The 15,596-nt window shown below is 48.0% G+C and overlaps 1 pseudogene; it reads left to right on the top strand.

Moving 5' to 3' along the window:
- The window catches only part of LOC125532630, a 138,353-nt pseudogene that overhangs the window by 106,794 nt on the left and 15,963 nt on the right, over positions 1 to 15,596 (top strand).

The following is a 15,596-nucleotide window of genomic DNA, read 5'->3' as shown; positions in this document are numbered from 1 at the left end:
TCTTATAGCCTTTAAAGGCTCATCAAATGACGTGCTATTTGCACTCATTAAACCTGGGGGCTTCTTTTTAACAGAAGCTTATTTATACGGGCTTCATGCCCAACACATGTGTTACAATTCCGCATGTACCTTTTATTTCACCATTATATGCATCGATATGACTTAAGTTTTGGCCAAGCTGGGTTGCCTGGCTCCTGTCCTTACCCCTACGTTCCCGATTATTCGTCTAGGCGGTAAAGGGAGCACCTCCACGATTGTTACTGCCGGATCAGCCGGATGTGTACCTCAGACTGGGTGAAGCCGAAAGCTAGCGTTCTTAAGGGAATATTCGGTCGGTGACCTAAAAGATGATCTTTTCACTTATTTATTTATGCGCCCCCAGATGCTTTTTCCCGCGTCTTTTTCGCAGAATGGGCATGCACTTTAGGGCATGCCTCCCAGGGAAAGGAACCCCTAACGGAACTATTCTCCCTGGAAGATGTTTCTTACTAACCATGTAATATAACATAACTAGTCGGGCACTTGTCTGTTCACGCACTAATGACCCCTACGCCTGGTCTCCATGCATTCCCCGGTTCTTATATAACCGCATGGGAATTCGGACACACTCCGGACCGTCAGGTCCCGAGGCTGAAGAGAAAAGGTCGGCCATGACAAACGATCTACAATCCGGCTAGAAGGCATTATAAATGTCAATTAAATTACATAGTCATTCTGACTGATTGTATTCCTCTTCAATACCATCTAACAGGCTGTCTAATTTACAGTCCTGCTGGGAATACTTTGCGGCCAATTCTACTTGGCCGTATACTAAGGGCATCTCCATCCGCGCCCCCAGGAAGGCCTCCCCAGGCGTTTTTTTGCGCCGGCGCCGAAAAAACGGCCCAGTCGCACCCCAGGAGCCCGATTTTCACCGGCCTGGGCCGAAAACAGCGCCGGCAGACCCAGGCCAAACCCGGCGCACTGGGAGGCGCCCGGGGGCGCCGGGGCGAACTGTTTTGGCGGGAAAAAGTCACGGGCCAGCCGCGTGAGCGACACAGCGGCGCGTCTTCCCCCAACTGCCTCGGTTCCCGCGGGGAATCAATGGCAAGGCTGACGCCGGTCAGCCTTGCCATTGATTCCTCACGGGCGGCGCGTCAAGGGATGGCGCGCCGACGCCTCCCCTCCCTCGCACGTGTACACACTGGCGCGGAGCGGCTATAAAAGCCGGCGGTCTCTCAGTCGCCTGTTCCCACACCAGACTCGCCCCTCGCCACCGCCCAGCCCCTCTCTCTCTGTCTCCGTCTTCCTCTCCCGAGCGCCACCGGCAGCCCCTCTCTCTCCCTCTCTACCACTGCTGAGCCCGTCGCCATGGTAGAGCGCTTCCCCAGAGATGAGGCGGCAGCGAACGGCTTCGTCCGCCGTTCGCTCCGCGAACAGGAGTCCTGGCTCCTGTTCCAGGCGAACATCCCGGCGCCGCCGAACATGCGCGCCGGGCCGACGGGGTGGCGGCTCAGTGATGGGGGAGTGCCCGTTCCCCCGTTACCCGACGCCATGGCGAAGCCCAGGTACTTCGCCGAGGAGGTCGAGGTCACGCGCGCCTCCCTGACCGACGATGAGCGCTCCCTCCCCTAGTACGCCGCCGGCAATCACGCGGCTTGGGCGGCGTACTTCCAGCGCCGCCAGCAGCAGCGCCTGGCCTCCACCAACGGCGCGCCGGTGGTCGGCGGCGTGAAGAACAGCGAGGGGCGCCACCTGTGGTGGGGCGTCCCCGGCCGCACGCTGGATGGCGTGCTGGCGTACCTCGACGGCGGCAACAACCCGCCGTTGACCTATCCTGCGACGGGGGCCGCCCCGTTGCAACACAGACGCGCATGGGCGCCAAGGAGGTTCGCCTCCTCCTCGTCTTCCTCCTCTCGCTCATCTTCCCACTCCTCCGGTTCTCCGGCGCTTCTCGGCGTCAAGGCCGAGCCCGCGGCGGAGACGCCAATCGGTCGGCGCACTCGCAGCGTCGGCATCGTCATCAACGAGGGCGGCCGGCGTGCCTCCTCCTCGTCGGCTCCTCCGCGCTTCGTCAAGCCAAAGATGGAGTCGGGGCTGGCACCGGTGAAGACGGAGCCGGGGCTGGTGCCAGTGAAGGTGGAGTTCGACGACAACGATGCGGCCCTAGAATGGGCGCGCCAGGACTCCATTGCGATGGAGAAGGCGCGCCGGGAGAAGGAGAAGGAGCGCCAGCGCGCCACCCTGCGCCGCTTTGAGGAGCGCCGACGCGGCCGCGATGAAGACGGGGTCGTCGTCTTATGCGACAGCGACAACGACGACGACGCGCCGCTGCCAGTCCGCCATGGCGACGCCGGGCAGGGGTCCAGCAGGGGCTCCCGCATCAAGGAGGAGAAGGCGGACGACGACGATGGCGGTGACGGCGGCGACGACTTCAGCCCCTTTCTTTTTTAGATTAGGTTAATGTAATGAAAATTCATGAATTTCACCAAAATTTGCCATGTTTGGCCGAAATTTAACTAGTTTTTATCATAACTTCGCCGAATGGTCCTTCTTTTTTTATTTTAATACGCGCCTGGGGGCGGCCCTGGGGGCTGGCGGCTGGGGATCGACTTGCCCCCAGGGCCATTTTTTGCGCCGGCTCACCCCCAGGCGGCGCTTTTAGACGCCCCTGGGGGGCCAACGGCTGGAGATGCTCTAAGCTTACAGGGATCTCCTTCCCATCGGGCCCCATAGGACCGACCTCGGCCATGTGGTTGGGGTCAGCCTTTGTGTACCGCGTCTTTACCATGGCCCAGGCCTCCCTAGCGCCTTGACGGCAGGCTGATATCTTCCACAATCGGAAGCGCCGCCGTGCTCCCTTTAGCTTCTCCGCAAGCTCTCCAAGACCTTCGGGCATGGAGATGGATGGCCGCAAGGCCTGGGCGACGCCTTGCATCGCGTGCCGAACTCGCTCGAGCAGTTGCGAGAGCTCGGGAAGAAGGTCACCCATAGAACCAGGCATCTCCTCTGCGGGACGACCTGTTAGCACACCTACAGACATTACTCTGTTAGTCGACTTCCCCGCCAAACTTTTTTTCAAAGGTTCGTTCAAGCACTTACTAAATATGCCGCGCCGAAGCCGCTGATTCTCCTTAACGGAGTCTGACAGCTGGGCACGAACATCTTTCAGGTCGACGCCCAGCTTGGTGTTGGCATCTTGGAGATCGTTCTTCTCCCGCCTCACCTTTGTCAGCACCTTCTCACCAGCCTTCAGCTGGCGTAGGAGTTGTTGCCTTTTCGGATTCAATCCGGTGCCATCTGCAATGTCATTTGTCAAATTCGCACCCATGCCGTGCTTCGCAAAATACTTATCTTTCGAAGCGTATATTACCAGAGGGGGTCTCCTTGGGCTCCCCTGCCGCGGCTAGTGCAGCCTCAAGTTGGGCTTTGCACTCGTCCAGCTCCTGGGATAGTAGGGAATTCTTTTCTGTAAGAACCTGCATAACAAATGATCCTTAAATCAGTTATTCTAACTGTTTCAAGTCTCGCGGGCTACTGGTATATATATATAATTACCAAAAATTTCTTACCCGTATGTCTTTTACATATTGCTCCGTGGCTCTGGCTAGACCATTTTGAGCGGCACGGAGGTACGCATCTCCCGAATTGAAGGCATCTAATGCCTCTTGGGAGAAACAAGCGTCGTGAAGAATTGTCCGGCGACGCCTGTGGTTCATGGCACTCTCCACCTCAGAGTCGGTGGCAGACAACATGTCCACATCCTCCGTCGGAGGAGCGTCCGGTGCGCGCCTTGTGTTCGCCTCCGCCTCCGGACCAGGCTTTGGAGCCTGGCTGGTGGAGGCGTGATTGGCAGCCTCTCCGGATATAGTCCGGTGAGGTCTCTTTGTCCTGAAGATAGCACGAGTGTTAATATGCCTTGAAGGTATAACACCTGGGATAAGGGGGCGCGCCATACCTTTGCGCTGACGCCTCGGTCCAGACTGCACCTCTTTTCTGCCCACGGGGCCCTACGGCCCCCCGTTGGCTTGTCACCGCAGGTTCGGCCTCCCGTCTCAAAAACCTCCCCTGCAAAGCTCGGTTGTAATCAGGAAACTGAAAACACGAGAGGGCGGACCCCTATTCGGGGTACTGGGACTTCGATCTCAATTACCTGGGAGGCCGGGATTAGCCCTGGGTAATCGGTCGTAATGGCCACCAAGGCGTTGTCCTTGCTCAATTCATGGAACACTCCATCAATCAGCTCCACAGATAAGTCTGGATCCTCTTGAGAGGCCGGGTCGAGGGACCGTCCTGGGTCCTCGGGTTGTGGAGGAGGGCTGTTTATTTCTTTAACAGACTGGCGCAGTTCCTGCGTTGAAGTCGTTAGACTGAATATTTAACAATGGGAATATTTTACGGATGGGCAAGTAAATGTGACCGCTTACCCAGCTTGGGGGATTGTACATAGAAAATCCACCCTGTGGGTCGACGCGGAGAAATTCCTCCTCTTCTCCCTTGTACAAAGCGGACAATGTCTTTGTTAGAGCCACAGCCGAATCCGGCCCCTTACGGCCGTAGCGGGTGGCGTCGTCCTCCCCGTTGAAGTCCCACGTGGGGTGGCCTCTATACTGTAGCGGCTGCACCCCTCGCATGATGCATGCGGCCATGACCCTGATCATGGTCAGTCCGGAATGAGCTAACAATCTTATCTGGACCATCATGTAAAGAACGTCCTTGTCACTTTCCCTCTGAGGGCTCCGTGGACGCCAACTTAGGCGCTTCTTTAGTGGAGCACTGTCGAACTCAGGGAGGCCGATCCGGACAGGATCCGGCAGCAGGACGTCCTCTATGTAAAACCATTCGGAAGGCCAGTCCTCGGACGCCTTCTTTGGGGTTCCGGATAGATATCCGGTCCCGGCGATGCGCCACACTTCGGCTCCGCCCACTTGATATATTGACCCCTTCTGAGAACGGGGCACAAGGCAGAATAGATCTTTCCATAGCCCGAAATGAGCCTCAACACCCAAAAACAGCTCGCAGAGGGCTACAAAGCCCGCGATATGCAATACGGAGGCAGGCGTAAGATTGTGTAGCTGGAGGCCATAGAACTCCAGGAGCCCCCGGAGAAACGGATGGATTGGAAATCCGAGCCCTCTTATTAAATAAGGGACAAGGCATATCCGCTCTCCTTTGGAGGGATTAGGGGCACTCTCCGCTTGCTCTCCACCGTTATAGATGGCAAGACCGGCTCGAACCGGGACCATATAGGCTGGGGGGAGAAATCCCTTGGTCTGGAGCGTCACTAGCTCGCTATGCGGGATGGAGCATCTCTCCCAATATCCAGGCTGAGGGCTGGAAGGGCGAAAGGAGGAGTTGCGACGGCTGGCCATGGTGGAATGGACCTTTGTCGGATGCGCTCTGATGAACACTCGCGAAGGGGAGAAGATGTGGTTTGGATCTAAATCCTCGTCCCCTTAAATGGGCGGCTCATTTACGTGGCTAGGGGTGTGGATGGTAAAACACTCAGACTTTTCATATTCGTTTGACACGTGGGAGACGGCCATTATTGGGCGTAGAAGCCAAGGAGCGCAACATTTACAAGAAACTGGACTTTATTCAACAGGTACACGAAATTTGGACGAGAACCCGCCTTGCAATGTCGAAGACAATCTGCGCGCCGGACTCATCACATTGAAGCCTGGTTCGGGGGCTACTGAGGGAGTCCTGGATTAGGTGGTGTTCGGATAGCCGGACTATATCTTCAGTCGGACTCCTGGACTATGAAGATACAAGATTGAAGACTTCGTCCCGTGTCCGGAAGGGACTTTCCTTGGCGTGGAAGGCAAGCTTGGCGATACGGATATGTAGATCTCCTACAATTGTAACCGACTCTATGTAACCCTAACCCTCTCCGGTGTCTATATAAACCGGAGGGTTTTAGTCCGTAGGAGACAATAATCATACCATAGGCTAGCTTCTAGGGTTTAGCCTCTCCGATCTCGTGGTAGATCTACTCTTGTACTACCCATATCATCAATATTAATGAAGCAGGACGTAGGGTTTTACCTCCATCAAGAGGGCCCGAACCTGGGTAAAACTTCGTGTCCCTTGCCTCCTGTTACCATCCGGCCTAGACGCATAGTTCGCGACCCCCTACCCGAGATCCGCCGGTTTTGACACCGACAAGTACTATCAGGCTTTGTACTATGACTCTACACATGAGGAGTCACTACTCCGCACCACTGCTGAGATGCTTAAGGATAAGGACCGCGAAAATCGGGCCTTGCATATGGAGCTTTTCAACTCTCGTGCTGATCACTGGGCCACTTTGACTCGGTTTGCACCTGCTGTACAGGCAGGATGCATGGACCTGAGGGACCTGTACCCTGTGCGGTCTGGGTTGCCAGATTGTATGGATTGGCGTGATGTAGGAGGCATCACCCCTCCTCGTGGTCCCCGTCTGCCACCGTCTGTGGGACCAAGGCCACATCCAAGTCCCTATGGTCCGCAGGCTCCGCAGGACCGTCTGTTCCCAGATGATCATGTTCCACTTCCAGGCTTTGGTGGTGACTTTTATGAGGATTACTACGGAGCCGTCATGCATTTCAAATTCTTCACTGTTATACGTCAAATGCGTGTATGAATTACAAGATATAGGGGGAGATCTCCATGATTCAACTCTTCAAGTGTGCATTGCTTCAAAAGCAAATTCCTCACTATGCACATCTTCAGGGGGAGTTCTTCTATATCTTGCAATCAAATTCCTCAATATCAGTATTTACACTTCATATGTTTATCCCCGTTGAAAACTTAACCTATATTGTCATCAATCACCAAAAAAGGGGAGATTGTAAGTGCATCTAGTGCCCCTTAGTGATTTTGGTGTATTGAAGAATTATAGGTTAAGGGACTAATGCATTTGTGAGTGTACACAGGTCTATAAGTCTATGAGGAGTTTGATATTTACAGAGAAAGTCGACCCCTAAAAATGAAGTTCTTCGACTGAAGACTTTGAATCTCTGAAGACTTTCTGAAGACTTTGAAAGTGAAGAAATTGGTGTGACCTTGAAGACTTGGTATTCATTCGTGGAACATGAAGCGTGAAGACTTTTGTTTTCGTAGTTTCATTTTCTCTTTCTTGAGTCATAGGAAACACCGTACTGTTAAAGGGGGTCGAGGAAATACTAAGGAAAAATTTCCATGTGATGCTCAACTCAAAATCCTACATCTACCAATCCCTTCGAGTGAAGCCATTGGAAATCTCATACAGTCCACTCATATTCTTCAGTGACAGAGATGAAGTACTTTTGGTCTCTGAGGAATTTGTTCTGACTGAGGAGTTAGGAATTCGCCAGTGCGGATTGCCTATACAGTGAGGAACATGATAGCCCTGAGGAGTTTGCTACTCAAAATTCCGACCGTTGCTGTGCTATGCGCTAGCTGTCCCAAAGTATCTATCCACCTAACGGTCATATCATTGAAGGGCATTTATGTCTTATCATGTCGGGCTGCTCCCTAGGTTATAAATAGCCGCCCCCTACAACCACTAGCTGGTTGGCTGCTCCGAGAGAAACTGACACTTGTCATTTGAGAGCAACCCATCCTCCGAGGACTTTGAGCGAAAATCATCAAGTGAGGAAAAACCAAAAACCCAAACACCTACAAACCCCAAGTGATTGAGCATCACTGAAGAGATTGATCCTACGTGGATCCGACGCTTGTTACCTTTGAAGACTGTGCTTCTTCCAGACGGTTAGGTGTCATGGTCTAGAGCATCCAAGTGGAATTGTGGATCACCGAGTGACCAAGTTTGTGAAGGTTTGGAAGTCGCCTGAAGACTTACCACGAGTGATTGGGCGAGGTCTGTGTGGCCTTAGCTCAAGGAGAATACGGTGAGGACTGGGTGTCCTGAGCTGCGTGTTCAGGACTGTGTGTCCTCGAGTTTAAATACTCAGCTGCTCCAACCAGACGTACAACTGAGACAGCAGTTGGAACTGGTCTACCAAATCATTGTATTCACCAAGCTTACTGGTTCTATTCCCTCAACTCTTTCATTTCCTCATAACTGTGTTGTGTGTTTGTTCATATCTGTGTTTGAAGACTTTGACTGAAGACTTTCTCAATTTCCCCAGTTCAATTTCTTCAGTCTGCTTGTCTTCATCCTGTGTTATCCTGTGATTACGCTTTCACTACTCTGTGTCTGTCTTCATTTTATCATGATGACCATGCTTGTATTCTATCATGTTTACTCTTGAGTACTTACTCTGCTTCTAGTAGTTCTTCGCTAAGGAATTTCCTCACCGACAAATTCCTCAGTGAAGAATTTCATAAAAATAGCCTATTCACCCCCCCTCCAGTCGATATAACGCTCTTTCAGCCGCCACCAGCACGACAACCCTGGTCGCCACCGGCCTGCGCCATCGCCCTTGGATCGGCCGGAGTGGGTCGCCGCCACCAAGATCCGATCGCCGGCCGAGGAAAATTGCCGCCGCCGCCCTGCGGCCCGCGGGCTTAGCCTGCGATGCCCTCGGCGTTGGCGGCGGGAGGAGAGGGACGCTAGGCATGGAGGAGAGGGGGGCCGGCGGGGAGGCCCCGGTGCGGCGCGGCGCCGCCGCACGGGGGGGAGGAGGTCACGGGGTGGAGTTGGCTCTTACGAAGCTCTTTGTTTTGTGACAGGAATATGTTATGGGTGCCCTATCAGACAAGACTATTATTTTGGTGACCCACCAAGTGGATTTCCTACCTATATTTGACTCCATTTTGGTACCGCTCTCCACCTCAAAAAGTCAAAAGTATCCATATGAAGATTTGTGCCTCGATGATTTATCTTTGTCTCTACCGAGCTTTAGTTATTTCTTGATGGCATCTAAAACTAGTGATGGTTTTTTGGCAGTTAATGTCTGATGGAGAGGTATTTGGTCTGCACCCTATCAAGATCTATTGACAGACTGTGAAGAATTTAAAGACCTTGTAAGTGCCCATAAAGCTAGTATCGGTGTTTCAGATCTTAATAACGACAGCACCCCTCACAGAGCTAAGGGAATATCAATAAAGGAGACTAATGATATTCATGGAAACAGACATACAGAGTCTGTGAAGCCATCACCAGCAGATCAACTGATCAAGAAAGAGGAAAGAGAAACAGGGGATGCAGGTGTTAAGCCTTATATGCATTACCTGCGCCAGAGAAAAGGCTTGATGTATGCCTCCTTTTGTGTTATTTCTCACATAATTTTCATAGCCGGGCAAATATCACAGAATTCATGGATGGCTGCTAATATCCAAAATCCTCATGCTAGTACACTGAAGTTAATTTCTGTATACATTGTTATAGGAGTTTGCACAATGTTCTTCTTGCTATGAAGATCTTTATCGGTTGTTGTTCTTGGGATCCAGACATCAAGATCCTTATTTTCCCAGCTACTCAATTCACTGTTCTGCGCACCAATGTCCTTTTTTGTTTCCACTCCTATAGGAAGAGTTCTTAGCCGGGTAAGAATTCTTTTTAAAAAATGGCAAATACAACAAATTTTTACATGTGGAGATTTTCTGATGATGGATTAACTTATTCTGTTTTCTCTTCAAGTGCAGGTCTCTTTGGATTTGAACATCATTGACCTTGATGTTCCATTTGCCCTCATGTTTACACTTGGTGCCAGCTTAAATGCACTTAACAATCTAGGGGTATTGGCTGTAGTTTCATGGGAAGTTCTGCTTGTATCCATGCCAATGATAGTTTTGGCAACTAGGTTGCAGGTGATTGGTGTGACATCTTTTCTCTATGGCTAAGCCCTTTTTCTCGGGTTATTTGATTTCATTCACCAATTGATGTGCTGCTCTGCTGCTATTTTCGTCTGAGGTCTGAACTGAGCCTGCTGTTCTACATTCAAAGTTCCCATTAACTAAAGCCTGTTATGTTGGTCATGCAGAGGTACTATCTAGCCTCAGCTAAGGAGTTGATGCGGATCAATGGTACTACCAAGTCTGCCCTAGCAAATCACTTAAGTGAATCAATTTCAGGGGCTATAACAATAAGGGCCTTTGAGCAAGAAGATCGCTTCCTTGCTAAATATTTGGTCCTTGTTGACAAGAATGCTGGTCCATATTTCTACAATTTTGCTGCAACTGAATGGTTGATTCAACGCCTGGAAATAATGAGCGCTACAGTTCTTTCTTTTACTGCCTTTGTCATGGCTCTTCTTCCGCAAGGAACTTTTAGCCCCGGTATGTAAATACATGACCACCATGTTGCTTCAAATATTGGAAATTTTTGACTAGCCAGCTCGTTCTATGGCCATCGACAATTGCGTCGGATTTTTGATAAATTTTAGATGCATTGCCATGAAAATGCTGCTAACTTTTCATAGCCTCTTGATACTGAGTTATGAAAAGCTTTTGTTATGAAAATGTACTTCATACTCCCTCCACTTGTAAGTAGATAACTTCTTTGACATGATATGGGTCTCCTAAAACTTATTTGCCCATTTCTTTTGATATGCACATGAAAGTAATATTATGAAAATTTAAATCACAAAAAATCTAATGATGGTATTTTCACCTTACCTGTGCAAATACATTTTAATAGTAGTAGTCAAATTAGAAAAGCTTGACTGAACACTTCCGACGCGTTCTGCTGGGCAAGATTATCTGATGAATATGAAACAACGTACATTTTCTCAATCTACCACTTATCCTGATGATTTTATGGATAGATTTTTATCTTTTATGAAATGTATGTGCTAGAGTCAAATAACTATATGTATTTGATACTACTCAGTACATGAATAAATTAACATTACAAACAATATAATAAATCCCTTGTTTTCATACTTACACAGGTTTTGTGGGAATGGCATTGTCCTATGGTCTTTCCCTAAATGTGTCATTTGTTTTCTCTATTCAAAACCAATGCAACCTTGCAAATCAAATAATCTCGGTGGAACGAGTGAACCAGTACATGGAGATACAAAGTGAAGCAGCAGAAGTTCTTGAAGAAAACCGACCGGCAACATATTGGCCCAAAGATGGCAATGTGGAGCTTAGGAATTTGAAGGTAATAAAATATAAATATTTACATGTACACTTTATAAGGTAACTTTTTATTAACACTTAAACAAATGTATGTGATTGATTTTATTTCGACAGATTAGGTATAGGAAAGATGCTCCCCTTGTACTACATGGAATCACTTGCAAGTTTAAAGGTGGAGATAAGATTGGAATAGTTGGTCGAACCGAAAGTGGCAAGACAACGTTAATTGGTGCACTGTTTTGACTTGTTGAACCTGCTGAAGGGAGAATAATTATAGACTCTATGGACATCAGTACGATAGGCTTACATGACCTGTGTTTACGTTTGGGTATTATTCCACAAGATCCAACACTTTTTCAGGGTACAGTAAGATACAACCTGGATCCTCTCGGGCAATTCGCAGATCAACAAATATGGGAGGTAAAATGTGCACAGCTACCTATGTTACTCTTTCTTGTCTTACCTAGTGATCAGATCACCAAATAATATTACGACGAAAAGGTGTTACAGCAAAAGAACCTGGTGTATTGTTTAATCATGAGGCAATCCTCTTCAGTACCATGGCAATTCAGCTCAGTTAATATGAAAATATACCTAACTATTTCAGAAAGTTCAGCACGTCATCAAAATGGGGCGAATAAACTGAATTAGGGATCTCAAATGACAAGTTGCCTTTTGTTGGGGAACGCAGTAATTTCAAAAAATTTCCTACGCACACGCAAGATCATGGTGATGCATAGCAACGAGAGGGGAGAGTGTTGTCTACGTACCCACGCAGACCGACTGCGGAAGCGTTGATGCAATGTAGAGGAAGTAGTCGTACGTCTTCCCGATCCGACCGATCCAAGCACCGTTACTCCGGCACCTCCGAGTTCTTAGCACACGTACAGCTCGATGACGATCCCCGGGCTCCGGTCCAGCAAAGCGTCGGGGAGGAGTTCCGTCATCACGACGGCGTGGTGACGATCTTGATGTTCTACCGTCGCAGGGCTTCGCCTAAGCACCGCTACAATATGATCGAGGTGGAATATGGTGGCAGGGGGCACCGCACACGGCTAAGGAACGATCTCAAGGATCAACTTGTGTGTCTAGAGGTGCCCCCCTGCCCCCGTATATAAAGGATCCAAGGGGGAGGGGCGGCCGGCCAGGAGGAGGGCGCAGGAGGAGTCCTACTCCTACCGGGAGTAGGACTCCCCCCCAATCCTAGTTGGAATAGGATTCCCCGAGGGGGAAAGAGAGAGAGGGGGGTCGGCCACCTCTCCTTGTCCTAATAGGACTAGGGGAGGGGGGAGGCGCGTGGCCCACCTTGGGCTGCCCCTTTCTCCTTTCCACTAAAGCCCACTAAGGCCCATATAGCTCCCGGGGGCTTCCGGTAACCTCCCGGTACTCTGGTAAAATCTCGATTTCACCCGGAACACTTCCGATATCCAAACATAGGCTTCCAATATATCAATCTTTATGTCTCGACCATTTCGAGACTCCTCGTCATGTCCGTGATCACATCCGGGACTCCGAACTAACTTTGGTACATCAAAATGCATAATCTCATAATAACTGTCATCGTAACGTTAAGCATGCGGACCCTATGGGTTCGAGAACGATGTAGACATGACCGAGACATGTCTCCGGTCAATAACCAATAGCGGGACCTGGATGCCCATATTGGCTCCTACATATTCTACGAAGATCTTTATCGGTCAGATCGCATAACAACATACGTTGTTCCCTTTGTCGTATGTTTACTTGCCCGAGATTCGATCGTCGGTATCTCAATACCTAGTTCAATCTCGTTACCGGCAAGTCTCTTTACTCGTTACGTAATACATCATCCTGCAACTAACTCATTAGTTACAATGCTTGCAAGGCTTATAGTGATGTGCATTACCGAGAGGGCCCAGAGATACATCTCCGACAATCGGAGTGACAAATCCTAATCTCAAAATACGCCAACCCAACATGTACCTTTGGAGACACATGTAGTACTCCTTTATAATCACCCAGTAACGTTGTGACGTTTGGTAGCACCCAAAGTGTTCCTCCGGTAAACGGGAGTTGCATAATCTCATAGTTATAGGAACATGTATAAGTGAAGAAAGCAATAGCAACATACTAAACGATCGGGTGCTAAGCTAATGGAATGGGTCATGTCAATCAGATCATTCATCTAATGATGTGATCTCGTTAATCAAATAACAACTCTTTTGTCCATGGTTAGGAAACATAACCATCTTTGATTAACGAGCTAGTCAAGTAGAGGCATACTAGTGACACTCTGTTTGTCTATGTATTCACACATGTATTATGTTTCCGGTTAATACAATTCTAGCATGAATAATAAACATTTATCATGATATAAGGAAATAAATAATAACTTTATTATTGCCTCTAGGGCATATTTCCTTCAGTCTCCCACTTGCACTAGAGTCAATAATCTAGATCACATCACCATGTGATTAACATCGATAGTTCACATCATCATGTGATTAACACCCATAGTTCACATCGCGATGTGACCAACACCCAAAGGGTTTACTAGATTCAGTAATCTAGTTCACATCGCTATGTGATTAACACCCAAAGAGTACTAAGGTGTGATCATGTTTTGCTTGTGAGAGAATCTTAGTCAACGGGTCTGCCATATTCAGATCCACATGTATTTTACAAATTTCTATGTCAACAATGCTCTGCATGGAGCTACTCTAGCTAATTGCTCCCACTTTCAATATGTATCTAGACCGAGACTTAGAGTCATCTAGATTAGTGTCAAAACTTGCATCGGCGTAACCCTTTACGACGAACCTTTTTGTCACGTCCATAATCGAGAAACATATCCTTATTTCACTAAGGATAATTCTGACCGATGTCCAGTGATCTACTCCTAGATCACTATTGTACTCCCTTGCTTAACACAGTGTAGGGTATACAATAGATCTGGTACACAGCATGGCATACTTTATAGAACCTATGGCTGAGGCATAGGGAATGACTTTCATTCTATTTCTATCTTCTGCCATGGTCGGGCTTTGAGTCTTACTCAATTTCACACCTTGTAACACAGGCAAGAACTCTTTCTTTGACTGTTCCATTTTGAACTACTTCAAAATCTTGTCAAGGTATGTACTCATTGAAAAAACTTATCAAGCGTCTTGATCTATCTCTATAGATCTTGATGCTCAATATGTAAGTAGATTTACCAAGGTCTTTCTTTGAAAAACTCCTTTCAAACACTCCTTTATGCTTTGCAGAATAATTCTACATTATTTCCGATCAACAATATGTCATACACATATATTTATCAGAAATGATGTAGTGCTCCCACTCACTTTCTTGTAAATACAGGCTTCACCGCAAGTCTGTATAAAACTATATGCTTTGATCAACTCATCAAAGCGTATATTCCAACTCCGAGATGCTTGCACCAGTCCACAGATGGATCGCTCGAGCTTGCACATTTTGTTAGCACCTTTCGGATTGACAAAACCTTCTGGTTGCATCATATACAACTCTTCTTTAATAAATCCATTAAGGAATGCAGTTTTGTTTATCCATTTGCCAGATTTCATAAAATGCGGCAATTACTAACATGATTTGGACAGACTCAAGCATAGATACGAGTGAGAAGCTCTCATCGAAGTCAACACCTTGAACTTGTCGAAAACCTTTTGCGACAATTCTAGCTTTGTAGATAGTAACACTACTATCAGCGTCCATCTTCCTCTTGAAGATCCATTTATTCTCAATTGCTTGCCGATCATCGGGCAAGTCAACCAAAGTCCAAACTTTGTTCTCATACATGGATCATATCTCAGATTTCATGGCCTCTAACCATTTCGCGGAATCTGGGCTCATCATCGCTTCCTCATAGTTCATAGGTTCGTCATGGTCAAGTAACATGACCTCCAGAACAGGATTACCGTACCACTCTGGTGCGGATCTCACTCTGGTTTACCTACGAGATTCGGTAGTAACTTGATCTGAAGTTACATGATCATCATCATTAGCTTCCTCACTAATTGGTGTAGTAGTCAGAAGAACAGATTTTTGTGATGAACTACTTTACAATAAGGGAGAAGGTACAATTACCTTATCAACTTTTCTACTTTCTTCCCACTCACTTCTTTCGAGAGAAACTCCTTCTCTAGAAAGTTTCCGAATTTAGCAACAAAAGTCTTGCCTTCGGATCTGTGATAGAAGGTGTATCCAATAGTTTCCTTTGGATATCCTATGAAGACACATTTCTCCGATTTGGGTTTGAGCTTATCAGGTTGAAACTTTTTCACATAAGCATTGCAACCTCAAACTTTAAGAAACGACAGCTTAGGTTTCTTGGCAAACCATAGTCCATACGGTGTCGTCTCAACGGATTTAGATGGTGCCCTATTTAACGTGAATGCAGCTGTCTCTAATGCATAACCCCAAAACGATAGTGGTAGATCTGTAAGATACATCATAGATCGCACCATATCTAATAAAGTACGGTTATGACGTTCGGACACACCATTACATTGTGGTGTTCCAGGTGGCGTGAGTAGTGAAACTATTTCATATTGTTTTTAACTGAAGGCCAAACTCGTAACTCAAATACTCTTCTCTACGATCAGATC

The sequence above is a fragment of the Triticum urartu genome, chromosome 1 (assembly GCF_003073215.2).
Source record: "Triticum urartu cultivar G1812 chromosome 1, Tu2.1, whole genome shotgun sequence".
Lineage (NCBI taxonomy): Eukaryota > Viridiplantae > Streptophyta > Magnoliopsida > Poales > Poaceae > Triticum > Triticum urartu.
Note: the sequence above shows the minus strand (reverse complement) of the source record. Positions and strands in the feature narration are given on the sequence as shown.